The sequence below is a fragment of the Lynx rufus genome, unplaced genomic scaffold, assembly GCF_022079265.1.
Source record: "Lynx rufus isolate CCGP_SWC_20201006 ecotype Redwood Valley unplaced genomic scaffold, mLynRuf1.p SCAF_2, whole genome shotgun sequence".
Taxonomy (NCBI): domain Eukaryota; kingdom Metazoa; phylum Chordata; class Mammalia; order Carnivora; family Felidae; genus Lynx; species Lynx rufus.
The window spans coordinates 57,605,991-57,626,531 of NW_025814834.1; the positions used below are offsets into that span (position 1 = coordinate 57,605,991).

General features: G+C 39.7%; 1 pseudogene; it reads right to left on the minus strand.

Annotated features, from left to right (window-relative positions):
• Window positions 1–4,369: 4,369 nt before the first annotated feature.
• Window positions 4,370–19,642, minus strand: LOC124514190 (tigger transposable element-derived protein 1-like; annotated as a pseudogene).
• Between the last annotated feature and the right edge of the window lie 899 nt (window positions 19,643–20,541).

Consider the following 20,541-nt stretch of genomic DNA (forward strand, 5'->3'; position numbering starts at 1 on the left):
GAAACAAAGACTGCCAGGGCGCCTGGCAGTGGTGTGTGCGACCCTTGATCTTGGGGTTGTGAGTGCGAGTCCCACATTGGGTGTAGAGATTACTTAAAAATAAAGTCTTAAAAAAAGAAAAGAAAAGAAAAGAAGACTGCCTTCTTCCAGCGTGCTGCTAAAATAGCTAAGTTACACAACTTTTACAGCTGGGTGGAAATTTAAAAAATTTCTTCTGTGCTTCATTCCTCCGTTTCAGTGGTTCTCGACCATGGCTTTGTATTGGAAACTATTGCAAGTTTAAAAAAAAATCCTGAGGACTGTGTTCTACCCATAAAGATTCTGATGTAATTGGCTTGGGGTGCAGCCTGCACATCAAGATTTTAGAGTATTATATCTTAGGCTGCTAATTCCAGAGTGCAACCAAACTATTCCCTTTTTGTGAACAAGGAAACTGACTTCCAGAGAGGTCATGTGTCCTGCCCACGCTACATGGTGTGTAGAAGTGAACAAAGAACTCAGGTCTCCTGACCTCTCTTCTAACATACTGTTCATCGCATTTGAGCAGTAGTATTCATGTTTGCTTCAAAGAGAGACACCCCTCTCCACTGGGGCACTGGGGAGCAGCCCCTGGTTCACAGGCACAGTGAAGCCTGCTAACCTTCCAATTTTAGGACAAAAGATCGAAAGCAGCTTTCACTGTTCTGAAATATCACCCAATAGTAATGTTTTTGTTTTGTTTTGTTTTTGTTTTTGTTTTTTTTTGCACGGGAAACCAGTGTCACTTTCCTCATTGTCATTTCAGTGAAGGGAATAATCTTACTTTTTATGACAATACACTCCTCCTGTGGGAGTAACTTCATTTTGAATGAAACCAAGATGCGCTCCGTAAGTTTTTTCATTTATGACTGAACTGGCCTTTGTCTGTAAAGGATGTTGGCTAGCAACCTAGGATACAATGTTCAAGGCAGATTGTTGTTCCCTCTGCCCTAGGGGAGGGGGACCTGTCCTGCACCACCCTCCAAATACTTGTCCAAACCTCCCACGACTTGACTGAGTGGAATTTTTACTGATACTACTCTCCTAGGTCTGACTTAGAAACTATCAGTTCAACCCACTTACAGACAGTAGAGGGATTATGTTCTGGTTATCTGTTGCTGTGTGACAGATTATTCTGAAACCTGACAGCCTGAAACATGCCTGTACTTTTGAGGAGCAGGACTCAGACGGGTAATCCTCAGTCCCAAGTGACATTGCTTGAGGTCCGTCACCCAGAGGTAATCAGCTGGAGTTTAGGCTGCTCTGGAGGGCTCGAGGCAGCTTCACTCACATGTTTGGTTCCTGCAGGCTGGCCGGAAGGTCAGGATCATCTGGGTCCGTGACCGCTCCAGTGATGCTCTCAAGGTACTAGGACTAGGGCAATCTTCTTTTTCTTCTCTTTCTCTCCGCCATCCTTCTCCTTTTCCTCCTTCTCTTCTAATACATGGTTTGGGTTGCCATTTTTTTCTTGTATTTTTTATTGTGGTAAAATGCACATAACATACAATTTACCATTTTAACCATCTTAGAAGTGTCAGTTCAGTGACACGAATTCAATTCACAATGTAGTAAATCGTCTGTCTACTTGCAATTTTTTCATGGCCCCAAGCAGAAACCCTGTACCCATTAAGCGATAACTTCCCATTTCCCCTCCTTCTCAGCCCATAGAAAGCAACTCTGACCTACTTCCTGCCTCTATGAATTTGCCTATTCTAGATACATCATATTTGTGTCTGGCTTAGTTCATTTAGCATAACGTCTTCAGGGTTCGTGTATGCTTTTGCATGTGTCAGAATCTCATTCCTCTTTAAGGCTGAATAATATTCCATTGTCTACACATTTGTTTATGTAACCACATTCTGTTTATGCGTTCATCTGTTGATGGACACTTGGGTTGTTTCCATCTTTTGCCTATTGTGAATAATGCTGCTGTGAGCATGGGTATACAAATATCTCTTCAAGTCCCTGCTTTCAATTCCTTTGGGTGTATACATAGGAGTTCAATTACTGGGCCATATGGTCATTCTTTTTTTTTTTTTAATATTCATCTGTTTGAGAGAGAAAGAGAGAGTGCATGCACGCATGAACAAGGGAGACTCAGGGAGAGAGAATCCCAAGCCGGCCGTTTGCTGTCAGCACAGAGCCCTACACGGGGCTCGATCTCACCAACCATGAGATCATGACCTGAACTGAAATCAAGAGTTGGACGCTTAACCAACTGAGCCACCCAGGCACCCCATTTCTTTGTTTAGCTTTTTAAAAAAAAATTTTTTTTAATGTTTATTCATTCCTGAGAGACAGAGATAGACAGAGCATGAGCAGGGAAAGGGCAGAGAGAGAGAGGGAGACACAGAATCCAAAGCAGGATCCAGGCTCCGAGCTGTCAGCACAGAGCCCAACACAGGGCTCAAACCCACGGACCGCGAGATCATGACCTGAGCTGAAGTCGGATGCTCAACCAACTGAGCCACCCAGGCACTCCTGTTTAGCTTTTTGAAGAGCCACCCCAACTGTTTTCCATTGCAGCCGCACCAATTTTGCACTCCTATCAGCAATGCATGAGTGTTCCAATTTCTACACATTTTCACCAACATGCTTTATTTTCTGGTTTTTTAAAAATAATAATCATCCTAATGGGTGTGAGGTATCTTATTGTGCTTTTGATATGTCTTTTCCTAATGACTAGTGATACTGAGCATCTTTTAATGCTTACTGGACGTTTGTACGTTCTATTTGGAGAAATGTTTATTCAAGTCCTTTGCCCATTTTTAAGTTGTGTTATTTTGTTGTTGTTGTTAAGCTGTATATTTGGACCTCTTACATGACAGCTCGTGGTGTTCAGAGAAAGGATTCCAAGACATCCAGGTAGATGCTGCCAGACTTCTTATGCTTAGCTTCAGAAACCTCACGACCTCACTTCTGCTGTATTTTATAGGTCATGCAGGCTCCTGAGGTCAGCCCAGACTCTAGGGGAGGAGGTAGCAAAAAATCTGCGGCCATTTTCAATCTACCAGAGTATAATATTAAAATTAACTAAAACAATCCAAATGTTTGAATAATAGTAATAATAATAAAGACTGGGGCTACAACTTGGGATTAATACAATTTCTTTTCTCCTGAGGTCTTGAAGGACTTTCACCCAGGAAAGCCTTCACTATGGCATTTTCCCATATTTTAGAGGTCTTTAAGTATGATATAGGGATGAGCACAGTTACTTGATTTTTAAAATATACTTAGCTTGTCTCCTTTATAATGACAGGGTGAGGCAGGAGGCCTGGGTTTCAGTCTCAGATCTGCCAATAACTGGAGGAATGGCCTGTCTGGGAGGATAAGCTAGGAAACCAGCTGTTTCCGACTATTTGCAAAATTTTCCACCACCATCTGCTAATTTCAAGTAGCTAAAAATGGCCCTTAATAGAAGAGATAATTTTATTATTATTATTTTTAAAATATTTTATTTTTAAAAAATCTCCAACCTGGGGCTTGAACTCACAACCCCAGGATCAAGAGTTGAAAACTGTACCAACTAAGCCAGCCAGGCACCCCGAAAGAGATAATTTTAGTAATTTAATTCTTTTTTTTAAAGTTTATTTATTTATTTTGAGAGAGAGAGAGAGAGAGAGAGAGAATGAACAGAGGAAGGACAGAGAGATAGAGGGAGAGAGAGAATCCCAAGCAGGCTCTGTGCTCTCAGCACAGAGCCCCATGCAGGGTTTGATCTCACAGACCATGAGATCATGATCTGAGCCAAGATCAAGAGTTGAACTTAACCGAGTGAGCCACCCAGGTGCCCCAGTAAGTTAATTCTTCAAAACGTATACAAGTTATGGATGCATCTCAAGGACATGTATACTGAGTCTTGAGCAGATGAAAGTTTCCTGTTTCTTCCCTATCTGGCCAGGACCCCCACTTTGTATTACTGCAAGATTACAGTAGCTTCTCTTAGCCCTCCCCTAGGGCAAGGGGCTTTTGTTTCTACCCCTTCCATAACCGAGTCCCTAATTGGGGGGCTTTGCTACCTTCTCCTGCTCCTCAGATGCTCAAAGCTTTTGCTTCCTATGAGAGAGGGTTTTGGGGGAAGTGGGCTATATTTCATACCTCTCCCCCAGTGGTACCTGATCATTACTTGCATGCTTGAGCCCTGAAAGGGGATTCTCTCTTATCCCTTGCCCTTCCCCCAATCTCCCTTGTGATAATCTGGTGGATAACAGCTTGGAAATAGGTGCAATGTTCCTTGTAAAAGTCTGTGATTCCCTTTTTTTTCTAAACTGAAATAGCGCACATTCAGTCTTTAAGAATTGGTTGAAAGTTTAGCTGTTTTCTTCTTCCCTACCTTAATGGTGGCCATTCCTTACTGCCATGCTGTAACAAAGGTAAAAATTCATGTGTTCGCTTTTTTCTTGGAGGGGTTTGCCACTCTTTGGAATTTAATTCACTTAGTTGCCTTGTGTACTCAGGTTTCTAATGGATTCAAGAAATATTATGATTTTGTAGATTTTCTGTTTTTCTTGTTCTTAGGATGGGAACAATGTTCTCTTTTTTTTTCCAATTTTTTAAAAACGTTTATTTATTTTTGAGACAGAGAGAGACAGAGCATGAACAGGGGAGGGGCAGAGAGAGAGGGAGACACAGAATCTGAAACAGGCTCCAGGCTCTGAGCTGTCAGCACAGAGCCTGATGCGGAGCTCGAACTCACGGACCGTGAGATCATGAACTGAGCCGAAGTCGGACACTTAACCGACCGAGCCACCCAGGCGCCCCTGGAACAATGTTCTCTTGAAGCTTTCTAGATCCTAAGCAGACGTGGAACTCTGGGGGTACCTGGCTGGCTCAGTCGGTAGAGCACACACCTCTTGATCTTGGGGTTGTAAGTTCGAGCCCCACAACTGGTGTAGAGATTACTGAAAAATAAAATCTTAAGGGGTGCCTGGGTGGCTCAGTCATTTAAGTGTCCGACTTAGCTCAGGTCGTGATCTCACAATTCATGAGTTCGAGCACCACATCTGGCTTCACACTGGCAGTGTGGAGCCTGCGTGGGATTCTCTCTCTCTCTCTCTCTCTCTCTCTCTCTCTCTCCCTGTCTCTCTGCTCCTCTCTCTCTCTCCCCAAATATATAAAGAAGAGGCCCCTGGGTGACTCAGTCATTTGAGCATCCAACTTTGGCTCAGGTCATGATCTCATGGTTTGTGAATTCGAGCCCCACATTTGCCTTGCTGCTGTCAGTGCAGAGCTCGCTTCAGATCCTCTGTCTCCCTCTCTCCCTCTGCCCCTCCTCCACTCATGCTCTCTCTCTATTAATAATAAATAAACATTAAAAATTTTTGAAAATAAATAAACTATTGGGGTGCTTGGAGAGCTCAGTTGGTTAAATGTCCAACTCTTGGTTTCAGCTCAGGTCATGATCTCAAAGTTCATGAGATCAAGCCCCATGTCCTGCTCCACACTGACAGCACGGAGCCTGCTTGGGATTCTCTCTCCCTGTCTCTCTGCCCTTCCCCTACACACACTCTCACTCTCCAAATAAACCTAAAAATAAATAAATTCTTTAAAAAAGGATTTTTAGGGGCGCCTGGTGGCTCAGTCGGTTAAGCGTCCGACTTCCCCTCAGGTCACGATCTCGCGGTCCGTGAGTTCGAGCCCCGCGTCGGGCTCTGGGCTGATGGCTCGGAGCCTGGAGCCTGCTTCCGATTCTGTGTCTCCCTCTCTCTCTGCCCCTCCCCCGTTCATGCTCTGTCTCTCTCTGTCCCAAAAATAAATAAACGTTAAAAAAAAAATTTAAAAAAAAAAAGGATTTTTAAAAAATCTCAGAGAGATTGAGGGCTCAGTTCCAGATTATTGCCATAGAGGGAATATTGCAATAAAGTGAGTCAAATGAATTTTTGTGTTTCCTAATGCATATAAAACTTACACATTTTACACTATACTGTAGTCTAGCAAGTATGAAATAGCATTATGTCTAAAAAATAATGTACGTACCTTAATTAAAAATATTTTGTTGCTAAAAATACCATCACTTGAACTTTTAGTGAATTGTAATCTTTTTGCTGGTGGTGGGGGGTCTTGTCTCAATGCCCCATGCAGGGTTTGATCTCACAAACCGCGAGATCATGATCTGAGCCGAGATCAAGGTGCTGGTTGCTGAAGGTTGGGGCGGCTGTGGCACTTAGAAAAAGAAAACAATGAAGTTTCCTCCATTGATTGACTCTTTCTTTTGTGAATGATTTCTCTGTAGCACGTGATGCTGCTTGATAGCACTTTGCCTGCAGTAGAATTTCTTTCAAAATTCGAGTCAATCCTCTCAAACTCTGCTGCTGCTTTATCAACTAAGTTTATATAATATTCCAAATCCTTTGTTGTCATTTCCATCATCTTTATGGCATCTTCACCCGGAGTAGCTTCCATCTCAAGAAACCGCTTTCTTTTCTCATCCATAAGAGCAATTCCTCATCTGTTTAAGTTTTATCATGAGATTGCAACAATTCTGTCACATCTTTAGGCTCCACTTATTCCTTTTTTTAAAGATTTTGTTTTTTTTTGTTTTTCAAAAAAAATTTTTTTTTAACGTTTTATTTATTTTTGAGACAGAGAGAGACAGAGCATGAACGGGGGAGGGGCAGAGAGAGAGGGAGACACAGAATCCGAAGCAGGCTCCAGGCTCTGAGCCATCAGCCCAGAGCCCCACACGGGGCTCGAACTCACGGACCGTGAGATCGTGACCTGAGCTGAAGTCGGCCGCTTAACCGACTGAGCCACCCAGGCGCCCCTAAAGATTTTGTTTTTAAGTAATCTCTACACCCAGTGTGGGGTTCGAACCTATAACCCCAAGAACAAGAGTTGCATGCTCTACCACCTGAGCTAGTCAGGTTCCCCCACGTTCCACTTCTAATACTAGTTTTCTCGTTATTTCGACCACATCTGCAGCTACTTTCTTCACTGAAGTCTTGAACCCCTTAAAGTTGTTCACGAAGGCTGGAATTACTTCTTCCAAACTCTTGTTAATGTTAATATTTTGACCTCCTCCCATGAATCACGAGTGTTCTTAATGGCATGTAGAATGATAAATCCTTTCCACAAGGTTTTCAATTTACTTTGCCCAGATTCATCAGAGGAATCACTGTCTATGGCAGCTGTAACCTATAAAATGTATATCTTAAATAATAAGACTTGAAAGTCAAAATTACTCCTTGATCCCTGGGCTGCAGAATGGATGCTGTGTTAGCAGGCATGGAAACAACATTAATCTCATTGTACGTCTCCATCAGAGCTCTTGGGCGACCAGGTGCATTGCCCATGTGCAGTCATATTTTGAAGGGAATCTTTTTTTCTGAGCACTAGGTCTGAACAGTGGGCTGAAAATAATCAGTAAGCCATGTTGTAAACAGATGTGCTGTCATCCATAGGCTTTGTTGTTCCATTAGGCACAGGCAGAGTTGATTGAGCATAATTCTTAAGGGCTCTGGGATTTTTGGAATGGTCAGTGAGCACTGGCTTCAACGTAAAGTCACCAGCTACCTTAGGCCCTAACAAAGAGTCAGCCTGTCCTTTGAGGCTTTGAAACCAGGCCTTGACTTCTCCTCTGTAGCTATGAAAGTCTTAGATGGCCTTTTCTTCCAATCTAAGGCTGTTTCATCTACACCGAGGATCTCTTGTTTAGTGTAGGCACCTTCATTCATGATCTTAGCTGGGTCTTCTGGATAACTTGCTGCAGCTTTCACATCAGCGGTCACTGCTTCTCCTTGTACTTTTATGTTACAAAGGCAGCTTCTTTCCTCAAAGCTCATGAACCCACCTCTGTTAGCTTCCAACTTTTCTTCTGCAGCTTCCTCCCCTCTCTCAGCCTTCACAGAATGGAAGAGCATTAGGGCCTTGCTCTGGATTGGGCTTTGGCTTAAGGGAATGTCATGGCTGGTTCGATCTTCTATCCAGACCACTAAAACCTTCTCCATATCAGCAATAAGGCTGTTTCACTTTATCATTTGTGTGTTCACCGTGCACTTTTAACTTCCTTCAAGGACTTCTCCTTTGCGTCCACAACTTGGCGAACAGTTGTGGCACAAGAGGCTTAGCTTTCAGCCTAGGTCAGCTTTTGACATGCCTTCATCACTAAGCTTAATAATGTCTAGCTATTTATTTATTTATTTATTTAGAGAAAGAGCAAGCACGCAAGTGGGGGAGGGGCAGAGATTATAAGAAATAAATAAATAAGTAAATACATAAATAACTATATTACAGACATTTTCAAGAAGGAGAGGCAGAATCCCAAGCAGGTTCTCCAGTGTCAGCACGGAGCCCAACACAGGGCTCAAACCCACGAACCACGAGATCATGACTTTGAGCCTAAATCAAGAGTCTGATTAGCCACCCAGGTGGCTCTCTAGCTTTTGATTTAAAGTGAGAGATGTATGATTTGTCCTTTCATTTGAACACTTGGAAACCACTGTAGGGTTATTAATTGGCCTAATTTCAACATTGTTTTGTCCCAGGGAATAGGAAGGCTTGAGGAGAGGGAGAGAGAGTGGGGAATGGTTGGTCAGTGGAACAGTCAAATACACCAAACTTTTATTGATTTGGTTCACTGCCTTATATGGGTGTGGTTCGTGGCACCCCAAAACAATTGCAGTAGTCACATCAAGGATCCCTGATCACAGATCACCGTAATAAATATAATAATAATGGAAAAGTTTGAAATATTGCTAGAACTACCAAAATGTGACACATTTTGTGAGCAAATGCTTGTGACACAAAGTGAGCAAATGCTCTTGGAAAAATGGCACCAATAGATTTGCTGAATGCAGGGTTGCCACAAAACTTCAATTTGTAAAAAAACCACAAATTCGTGAAGGGCAAAAAAGTAAAGCATAATAAAATGAGATATGCCTGTATTTTAAAAACTCCTTGTGGGGCACCCGGCTGGCTCAGTCAGTAGAGCGTGCAACTCTTGATCTCAGGGTTGTAAATTTGAACTCCACATTGGGTGTAGACATCACTTAAAAATAAAAAAATACATAAATAACTATATTACAGACATTTTCAAAAATTCAAAAGTATCTCTTCATGGTCTAGTGTGAGCTTTTTTATTTGGGACGGGGTCCTAAGAGATTCAGTGGGGTCAAAGGTTATGCATATTTTACATTTTGATAGAAAATGTCAAATTGTCATTCCAAAAATCTGTAACAGTTACATTCCCATCAAACACTGCATGAGTAGTACCAAAAATCTTAACCTAACTTGAAGATTTGAGGCATTTACTTTAAAGAAAGTGACAAAGCTGTAAAGTGTCCAGTTTGATCCACTGAAAGACATTCTCACTGTAAAAGTCAATTGGCCCATTCAAAAGAGCATTTCATAGGAAGAAGTAAACATTGGTCTTTAGTTCTTTTAGTCCAGTATTTATAGCTGAAGCTGTTTCTATTCAAATGCAATTCACCAAAATTTAGCGCTTAACCACATGAACAACACTTCTCATTTCTATTAGCTTCCTATCCTTGTACATCAGTGGCTTTCTTCTTTCTTTCTTTCTTTGTTTCTTTCTTTCTTTCTTTCTTTCTTCTTTAGATTCAAAGGAAGCAAATTTATTTTAAATAGGATACACATATATAGATCAGTGTCTTCCAAGCATAGACCCCTTTTAAAGAGCATCAGTGACTTTAGTAATGGCTCTGATGATTTCTGTCATTAGCAAAGAATGTGCTTAACTCTTGGCATTAAAGTAAATGTGGCTACATGACATTCTATAGCTTCCAGTTAAAACAAAAAAACAAAACAAAACAAAGCAATGCAAGAAAGAAAAACATCAAACAGATTTGCTTAAATTCCCATATTTCTGATTATTCTAAATTCTATTCAATAAATATTTATATTTAGTTTTTGCAATATGCATGTGTATTCTATGTACTCAGAGGATTAAAAATTAGATATGGTTCCTTTTTCTAAGAACTTCCATGCATACAAAATATGTTTTAGAGGAATCTTTCCATCTATTCATCCATCCATCCATCCATCCATTCATCCACTTATTCATTCAGTAAAAATTTGTCTCTAGTGTCCACTCTGTTGTAGTATTGCATTCAGAACTCAAAGTTGAATAAAAGATGGTCTCTGTATTCAATGAAGGACAATCCTGCGGGAGAAACAGATAATGCTCGTGTCCTACGAGGGGGTTAGAGCAAGCTTTCCAAGAAAGGTGGCATTATAGATGTCTGAAGGATATGTAGGATTTCAATAGGTTGTGTAGGAGAAGGTTCACTCAAGGTCAAGTGAATATGAAATACGCTGGGCAAAGGCAAGCAAGTGCAAAAGTGCACTGGAGAATAGGTTGGAGGGGGAGGTTAAGCAATACAGCAGATGCTGAAATTCAATTTAGAAAAACGTTAGCTAGGATCAGTAAGGAGAAAGGGTATCGTTATGGGTAAAAATGGTTAGAGAAGATTTTGTGGAGAAGGAGGAGGCACTCAAATACAACTTTGAAGGATGAGTAGGATTTGATAGGCAGATTGTAGGTGTGAAAAAGTACTAGAGGCAGAGAGAACAGTATAAGCATAGATTTGTGTCCTTAGGGGGCAAAGGAATGGATCTACGTTGGAAATAAGAAGTGTTTAACATTGTATCACCTTCTTTCCTGCATTAGGGTTTTCACGTAGGCTATTTTCTCTTCTTTCTATCTCTTCTTTCTATCTTCTTTGCCTGTAACAGAATGCTTTTGTGGTCATTAACAAAAAACCCAAGTTAGGTGGACCAGGGGTTTAGTCCTTAATTCACAGTCCCATCAGGGCTTCATTTCACTGTGATTATCTGGGTTCTTCTCTCTCCTGTATGTTGGCTTTATTTTCAAGCTGGCTTTTGTCCTCGTAGAGAGACGGCTGCCACTAGCAGGGAGGGTTTCCCTGATCTCCCTGACTAAATTAGAGCCTTCCTGTTCTAGCTCAAAGTACCCTACAATTTTCCTTCACGACACTTATCACCTTTAAATTATACACTTACTTGTTCTTGGTCTCTCCACTAAACTGTCAGCCATGTGAGAGCAGGGACCGTGAGTATTTCTCCACACAGGTCCCTAGATGGCACATAACAGGCATTCTGTGAAAATGTGTGAAATGAATGAATGGATTCATCTCAACTTCTATTCAATAAGGAGAAATCTTACTTTGATCAGTTTCAAAATTACTCTTGTGCCTGGGGAGAGGGAACATAAAAGTGAATACTAAGCTCAGAGCTGTGGTAACAATGTGACCTAAAACTGATAAGTCCGGTGCACAACAGAGTAGCTACTCCAGGAATTACATGGATTAAAAGACTCACTGTTATTGTAAATGACACTGTCAAATGCTAGTTTTGCATAAAAAGTCTTGTCATTTGTAAAAATATGCATTCCCACTTTTTTTATATTACCAAGGTTATATCTCACAGCAGAGCAAAATTTAAAAAATGCACTTAAACACAGACCAGGACGATCTTGCTTTTCTTATAATAAATTATCTGCATCAGAAATGCACAATCATGGAACCGAAGCTATAAAGAGGTTTTTATATGGGCTAAAGAAATGATTATAAGCCAGTAGAACTGCTGTCATTCAAAATACACATTTTGATTCCTGGTTGTTTCAAAATTTATTTTCGTATTAATTTTGGCACAGTTTTCAAATAGAGGGATTTAAGAAGAATCAAGTTTATCACTTTGAAATATTTATGTCATGAAATGTGGGTATAGTCTATCTCATCAACCTAAGCATTCTGGTTAAAGATGTTCGGAAAATCCACCTGTAGAGCATTCATTAAATTTGGTCAAATTATTTGGACAGCCTTAATGTAATTACTTTGTGTGCTTTTGGTGGGAAAAAAAGTCTCATTGTCTCGTCGGATTGGCTCTGAAGTGTTTTTTTTTTTTATTAAAAAAATTTTTTTTGGGGCGCCTGGGTGGCGCAGTCGGTTAAGCGTCCGACTTCAGCCAGGTCACGATCTCGCGGTCCGTGAGTTCGAGCCCCGCGTCGGGCTCTGGGCTGATGGCTCAGAGCCTGGAGCCTGTTTCCGATTCTGTGTCTCCCTCTCTCTCTGCCCCTCCCCCGTTCATGCTCTGTCTCTCTCTGTCCCAAAAATAAATAAACGTTGAAAAAAAAAAATTTAAAAAAAAAAATTAAAAAAAAAATTAAAAAAAATTTAAAAAAAAATTAAAAAAAAATTAAAAAAAATAAATAAACGTTGAAAAAAAATTTTTTTTTAATTTTTTTTTAATTTTTTTTTTAAATTTTTTTTTTTCAACGTTTATTTATTTTTGGGACAGAGAGAGACAGAGCATGAACGGGGGAGGGGCAGAGAGAGAGGGAGACACAGAGTCGGAAGCAGGCTCCAGGCTCTGAGCCATCAGCCCAGAGCCCGACGCGGGGCTCGAACTCACGGACCGCGAGATCGTGACCTGGCTGAAGTCGGACGCTTAACCGACTGCGCCACCCAGGTGCCCCAAGCTCTGGCGTGTTTTAGTGAGCATACTAACTGGTTATTGATTTCATCACTTTTTTTTAAAAAAGATTTTATGTGGAAGTAATCTCTACACCCACCATGGGGCTCGAACTTACAACCCCAAGATCAAGAGTCGCGTGTTCCACTGACAGAGCCAGCCAGGTGCCCCTGATTTTATTACTTTTTAAAATAAACATATTTTTGCATTGTTGTGCAGAAACAACCAACGTATCATATGTTTAGGTTCCTGCTAGAATATGTGAAGAACTATATTTAATTTTATTTCATAGTCTTTTATCCAGTTTTAAGTTACTTGAATTTACAGAGCCTGAAATTTTCAGTTCAGTATACTGATACAGAAATTAAAGATTTAAGGAATATTTGTTCCATAGGGAATCTGAAATCAGCATTTGGCAGGATGGATGTGGGCTAATCTATTTAGTGTAATAACTTCACTTTATTAAGCAATCTCTGAGGGTAAGCGTTCATTTGGGAAAATAAATCATTGATTCAAAGGACACTATCTTTCTGCCTTTCACCCATTGTTTGCCCTTACTATTTCTATATTATAAATAGTACTGATTAAAAGTTATGAAGAATCGCATTATATGAAGAAATAAAGACAATACGTACAATTTAAGAAATAAAAAATCATGGGCCCTTACTTTATAACAAGGCATGTTTTCTGGATTGTTCGAGACACAGGTAAAGCACGAGATGGATTTTTGCATGGCTTAATGATCCGTTGGCACTTTTTAGTGGGTCATCGTTATGTTTCAGTCTTCTTCTGTTCTGCTTATGAAAACTTTATAGACGTGTTTGAAATCATTACACCCTGCACAAAACCAAAACAAGGAATTGTCTTTTCATTAAAATGTTGCATTTTTAGAGAGGCCCCTGGCCGTTTCCCAAATCTAGGTTGGGTTTTTAATATCCCATTAAGAGAGCCAGCTTAGCCCAGTGAGCTAAAAACTGACATCAGGACATCTGTGTCTCACTGTTATTTAAACGATAACTTTGGATAACTGCCCAAGATTTTTGTGCCCCAGTTCTCCATCCATAAAATGCTTTGCAGTAGGTGTTCAGTGTTAGTTAAGTGAATGAATGAACTAGAAGTAACCAACACTGACATGCTGGGGACTTTACATGCAATGTGACACCGAAGCTGTATGAAGTAGATGCTGTTATGAACTCTATAGAGGAGAAAGTGAAGCTTAATTAACTTGCCCCAAATCATACAGCTAGCAATGTGTGAAATTTGAACCCAGGCCACTTCAACTCCATGTTCTTAACATGCTGTGGCTCTACAAGGAGAAAGTCAACTAAAAGCAACTAACAACGCTCCGGCTATCCTTTGCCTGGTGAACTTGTGTCTGTACTTTGTCGGGTTGGCACCATGTGCAGAAGGAATTCAGCAGGGCTGGAATCTCTCATCGCGTGGCGTCAGCAATTCTGGGTGCAGGAGAACTCTTTTACCTTTTGTGTCTTGAAGATTGCATAACTGAGGTCCTTCTAAACAAAAGAGATGGAGTAACTGACGTCAAAATATATACTGCCCTTTGACCCCCTTGGGGGTGAGTCAGGGGCGTAGAGCTAAGTATTACTGCCATCTCTTTCAGAAATCTAAATATAACGTCCTCAAAAAGAAATTTGATATCTGCTAGAACAAGTGGCCAGTAGATGCCTTAGACCCAGATGGCAGTGGTTGGGGGTCTGGAAGAAGAGGCCCCACCACAGTTTATAAAAGCCACGGAGTATCCTAATTAATATTTAGAAAGTGTATACGGGGACATTGAGGTTGAGTTTATACGACTCTGAAAACCTTCATTTCATTTTGAAAACAGCCAGGGCCACATAGTGACCTGACTATGCGACGTTTGGGATGAGATTCTATGTTCTTCCCTGCGGTTTAGAAATGCATTCCATATTTTGGAAACGTACTGGAATCTGATTTATATAGTGAACAAATTCTAGGGCATAAACTGAATATTGTATAAAGCTGAAGTTAAGTGAGAGCGACTCTAGTTACATTGTGGGTGTCGGGGGTGTGCCGAGGCAGAGCTAACCCTGTGTGTCTTAAACAAAATTGGAGACGCTGCCTCATATGTGAAAGGTCAAGGGGAACTCACAACCCAGATCAGGTGCAAGCGACCGATATCATAACCAAACAGCTTTATGCCTTCCCTTATATATTTAAAAAACATCTTTCAAAAAATGCAGTTTGGCTGAGAGGAGGAGAACGGAGAGTCTACCCTAGTCAACAAGGAGGAGTGAATAGGCATAGAGCAAAGGAGGGCACTGTGAAAAAAAACCCCAAAAGAAATGAGATTTCTGAGTGTTTTCTTAACCAGAATCACTTATCTAAAAGAGATTAATGCTTCACAAACTCTCAAAAGTACTTATCAAAACACAGAAGACATTTTAAGTGCTCCCTCTGCCAAAAAAAACCCAACCCCAAACACCTCCCCCCCTCCCACCACCGCACCCCTCCCACCCCAGACTATTAAGCCTGTGATACAAGCCAGTAGGCAGCAAAATACTCCGTTAATTTTGGAAGCCTACCATATGTCATTGTAACACAACAGAATGCTGTTTTAATGGCCCTCTTAACATACCCTGTGGTGTCTGAGTACTGGATGACACAGTATCTTTCTGGTTTAATTGTGCATTTCCTTGCTTCCTTTGGTTTCTGTCTGTCAAAACAGAAATGTTTTAATTTTGGTGCATATAAATATAAAAAAGTTTAATAGTTAATAATGGAACAATATAGTGTGCTCGAAGCATTTTAAAAACTCAAAGCAAAGCACACATAAAACATTTTTAAATTTTTCAGTAGGAACCTCTAAAAACAGTTTTCTGTGTTAATAATTTACCTTCCAAATTAGATTCAGGGAGAGACACTTTAAGGTGGTTTTTCAATCCATGTACAATACATAATTATTAAAATGGATATAAAAAAACGGAGGTAACTAGCTCTGAAGAAATTATGTAAAAAAACCCAGTAAATAGTATTAAATTGTTTACTTATAAAACTGAGTACCATACATGTTCAATGTGCATTTATGATATCTCAGCACGATTACTTGCTTTTACTTCAAGTATTTTTCCTTGTAGAAAATACCTTAAGAGCTGCACTTTAATCATTTGAAATACATTTATATGCATTCAAGATATTATGTTTTTGGAAACAAAATCTATTAAGAAACACCTGAATGTTTGATAACACATCACTGTAATTATTTGGAAAAACAATAACAAAGGGATAAAATTGCTCAGTATACTCTAAAGCAATATTAATAATAATGCAGTCAAGAGTGGGGACAAAGGACAAACATCTTACTCATAACGCTGCAGAGGTAAAAATCAGCTTTCCTTCTCTCCACGCGTCCTCTTATATCCGTGTTAAACTTAAAGGAAACTCCTCTTTTTAAAGAATTGAAGGATAATGAAATACCTATTATGATTAATGTAATACTCTGGGTAAGAAAACAATTGCCACACGTATAAAACTCTCAGTTGTGGGGCATACATTTCAAGGAAATAGAATATAATAAGATGACTTTAATATCAAGACTAAGTCAAGATTGAATTGCTTTGTGCTTCAGAAGGCACTCGCGTCTTGCAGAGGCGTAGGGCCCTCTATGGAAGCATGAGTAATCACTGCCTGTGACTACAAAGAATTCTAGTTATTTGGGTCCGGCCAGATAGGAGCTTACCGTGTGTGCTGCGATTCTCCTTTGACTTTATATAAATAGCACCCTAAGTGAAATGGTTTTCATAGCTTTTCTTCATGGTCTTTTTGCAGTCCAATAGACTTTCATGCTAGAGGTTTTCTTCAAAGCTAAAAGTCACAAAAGACTTGCAGTAACTTACGTTCTATTTGTTAATTTACTTCTGATTTAATATACTACATTATTTTTTTTTTTTTTTAATTTTTTTTTTTTTTCAACGTTTATTTATTTTTGGGACAGAGAGAGACAGAGCATGAACGGGGGAGGGGCAGAGAGAGAGGGAGACACAGAATCGGAAACAGGCTCCAGGCTCTGAGCCATCAGCCCAGAGCCCGACGCGGGGCTCGAACTCCCGGACCGCGAGATCGTGACCTGGCTGAAGTCGGACGCTTAACCGACTGCGCCACCCAGGCGCCCCTTAATATACTACATTATTAACTAATATTATAAAATGCAATATATAACATAATAATATATACTATATTATTAAGGCAGATGTAAATTCTATCTATCCACCATCTATTGTTGATATATTAGGTAAAATCAACGTAAAATTACATTTATATTCTGCACGACTGCATAGATCCCCCAACTTAAGAACAAAGTTTAATTGGGAGATCAGTGAGGGGAGCATATCCTTTTGAACTTTAAAACTTTGGTAACTATGTACATGTCTTACTATTCTAAAAATATGAAAACAAAATAATTAACATTTTACAAGGGTAAAATGGGGGCAATGCCATTCTATTATTTTACCATAGGTAAGATGGCTCATTTTTAAAAGTATCTTGCAGAGTCAGAATTATAATTTTACTCAATTCTCTCTCCTTGCCTTTTTATGGTAATACTATTTGACTTGCAGCTATTACAGTGTGGCTATGTCTAAAAAAAATACTAGAGTCATAAAAATCATCCACCTTATAAGAACATTATGACTACGCTTAGAGAATCCTGCAAAAGTCCTTCAATGTTTTGGAAAAACCTGTATCATGTAAGAAAAAGCATTATTATGTTGAGTTTAGGAAAATGTACTTACGAGCCTAGTTTCACAGCGGTTCCTGTACGGAAGCTGACATTTCGCACATTAGAACATGTAGAAAACAGGTGCATGGTTGCAGGGGACTTTATTTTCCCAACTGACCTAATAAGACCACATATATCCACTTATGTTTTACTCACGGGAAGACACAGGACATGTATATTATTGTTGACTTTAACTCAGGAGAGTTTAGGACAAAAGCTAGAACCCAATAGTCTGGTGTTTCTGTGGAATTATGAAGGCAAATAATACTAAATACTCGATTTTTGTGCCAGAAGTTGAGATTTGGAAACTGATAACGTGTCATCAGTGCTTTGAATCGACCACCTGGTAGTCTAAGTAATGGAAGCCACGTCGTTCTCATTTGGTTACATATCCAAACTTTTTAGTGGTTTTTAATAAAAGTATTTTATATACCCCGCTGGGGTAACTTTTTAAAGTAACTCCCTATCCTCCTAGAGCCTTTCTTGCTTCCAAATGTTTACTCGAGTATATATCATAGCAATAGTTCATTTTTATTGGGTGCTTACCACGTGCAAAACCTTTTATATGAGTTATCCCAATTAAACCTCACCCAAATCCTTCTAATGTAGGCATTATTATTATTTGTACTTTACCAATAATGAAACTGAGGCTCAGAGAAGTTGAGAAACTTGTCCAGGAATCTGTTCATAAATGTCAGATATGGGATTTATTTAGGTCTGTCTGACTGTAAAACCTGACCTCTCTTTACTACACCATCATCAGACTCTAGACCTTAAGTTCATAATCAGTTACTTAGGCAGTATTTTGTTAAAAACACGTACGCTTATTCAAGAATAAACATTTCTAAACGCTTGGACAAATTGTCCTTAATTCATCGTATCAACTAATGTGCCACCTACTTCTTTTGAGGATTAGTTTTGTTCCTGTACATGAAGAATGCAGTTTTATTATCTATCATTCTTTTTCTTTTTTACAGATTGGATTCTAATTTGTACCGTGGTGTTCCAGGTATTTAAAAGTGACGAACATAATAAAGTCTTTTACGTTTCTAGCTTCTGCTGATTTTTGTGGAAGTCATTGTCTTTCTATCATCACAGAAGATCCCCAATTTTATTTTTATACCTCTCTGTGGGCAAAGAACTGACTGTCAGAAAATGCTTCCATTTAGAAGATACCACTCATTTAAAAAGAATTGAAATCTGAGTTTGTTTTCATAATAAGTGATCAGCAATGCAGAGAAACTGCTTCTGATGAAGAAAGTAAATAAAGACAATAAAACACCAGCTAAGGTTTATGGCCATCATAATTTGCCTTATTGTACATGCCCTGGGCATGTCCCCTTATAATTTCTACTGAATTGTGTTGCACCCATCTGCTGTTTTGTCGCTATTCTATGGTTTCGTGCGTTCCTCTTTCGTCATTCACCTCCTTTATAATTTCACCAGAACAGGACCCCATCTTCTAGTTTTTTGGTTTTGTTTTGCTTTTTAGATATGATCTTGAAGATCTCAGTGTTATGAATCAATCAGCACTCAATAAATGCCTACTGAAAGAAAGCTGAAATAATCATTTCTGTGTGAAGGGAAGAATTAACACCATTAACTAAGAAATAAGTGCGCCTTATTTATTTATTTATTTATAAAAATTTTATTTTTAAGTAATCTCTACATCCCACGTGGGGCTCAAACTCACAACCCCAAGACCAAGAGTTGCATGCTCTACTGACTGAGCCAGCCAGGTGCCCTGAGCTTTATTTACTTTTGAGTAAGTAAAGTAAGATGGAATTAAATACCTTTTTATAATTCTACAGTCAGAGTGTACTTTAAAATATGTGCCTCTTTGAGAGCTGACACCAAAGGATTAAGCTCTCAACAAACTTCGTTTTTCATGGAAAAAATCACAAGGAAGAAAAATGTGCATTAAATTTTATAAAGGCAAAGTCTTAGGCTGTGGGTGGTGAGTATCTCACGGCTCTCAGTTGCAGGTTTTTAAAATGGAAATGGAAAGAGCATAGAAACTTATTGTCTTTTGGCCCAAGAGCATCACACTTTTCCTGAGAAGCTGCTGGGATTTTGGTTTGCGGGCATGTTACCCAGGCTACTAGTCCTTCATTAACAATCCAAGAACATCGGTTTTACTACGTAGTTTGTCTCTCTGTATTAAATTTATTTGTAATTATTTGCCAACTATTATGGACTCATAATAGTCATTTGGATCTGGACAATCTGGATAAACCTTTCCCATGAAAGGAAACTAAAGCATAGAAAGAGTGGTGCACCCAGAGTTTTTTCTACTTACACCTGATGTTTTCCCTTCTTGAGCATGGTTTTGGGGTACAAGGCAGACACCAGCCACAGCTAGCAATAGAACTTACCTCTGAAGACCTCCGAGAAGATTCGTGGGTTCTCTTGGTACATGTCTGATGTATAATTTAGGCATTTTGTTTGTTTGTTTGTTTTGGCCAATGATTGAAGTAAGGTCTCACGGGAAGGACCCAGGATATTCCTGACTCCATAACTTGTTCCCTACCCCCCCCCCCCCCACCAAAGTGCTTGCTGAATTTCTCGAAGCCGGGACGGCAATCAGACCCATAAAAATGAAGTTCATTAATGAAAACTAATTGAAAATTAATTCACCACGACTCGGGGACGAGCTCGCATTTAGAACGTTGTGTTGTTAGCGAGTGAGTCTCTGATCATCAGAGCATGGCAAAATACTTCAGAATGACACATAGGTTAATGAGGTGGTGAAGCATCAAGAAGAACAAAGTCTTGTAATGTTAAAATAGCCGCCACACTTAAAACGGTGCCTTGCCCCTCCCTCCTCACTTCCCTTTCTGCCTCGTTCTGCCTTCTCGCTTCACTGTCACTAGACAGAGCACATGCCACGTTGTTATTCCTTCCCCCCGGCAAATCTTTCCTAGGGAAGAAATTCCACAATGATCTCCAAGTTTGGATTACTAAATATGAATTTTGCAAATGTCGACTTATCTAGTCTCTAAAACGTAGAGTCCATTTCCTCATTTTTAAAATGTTTGCTATGAAAAATATCAAACGTATACCAAAGAGAGAATGCCATAATGAAATCTTCCCCCCACCCCAACTTCAACAGTTATCTACCAGAAACCTGTTTTCCACCATGTTTTAGTAAACTTGAGAGAGCAAACATTTAGACAGAGTATTTTCTTGCTCACGGAAGAGATGTTGTGTCTCAACGGGCTTGCTTTTCTTCTTTCTTTCTCATTCATTCAAAACACGTTTATTAAAGGCATTGTATGTACCAGATGGAACTAAGAGATATGGGACATTTATTTAAA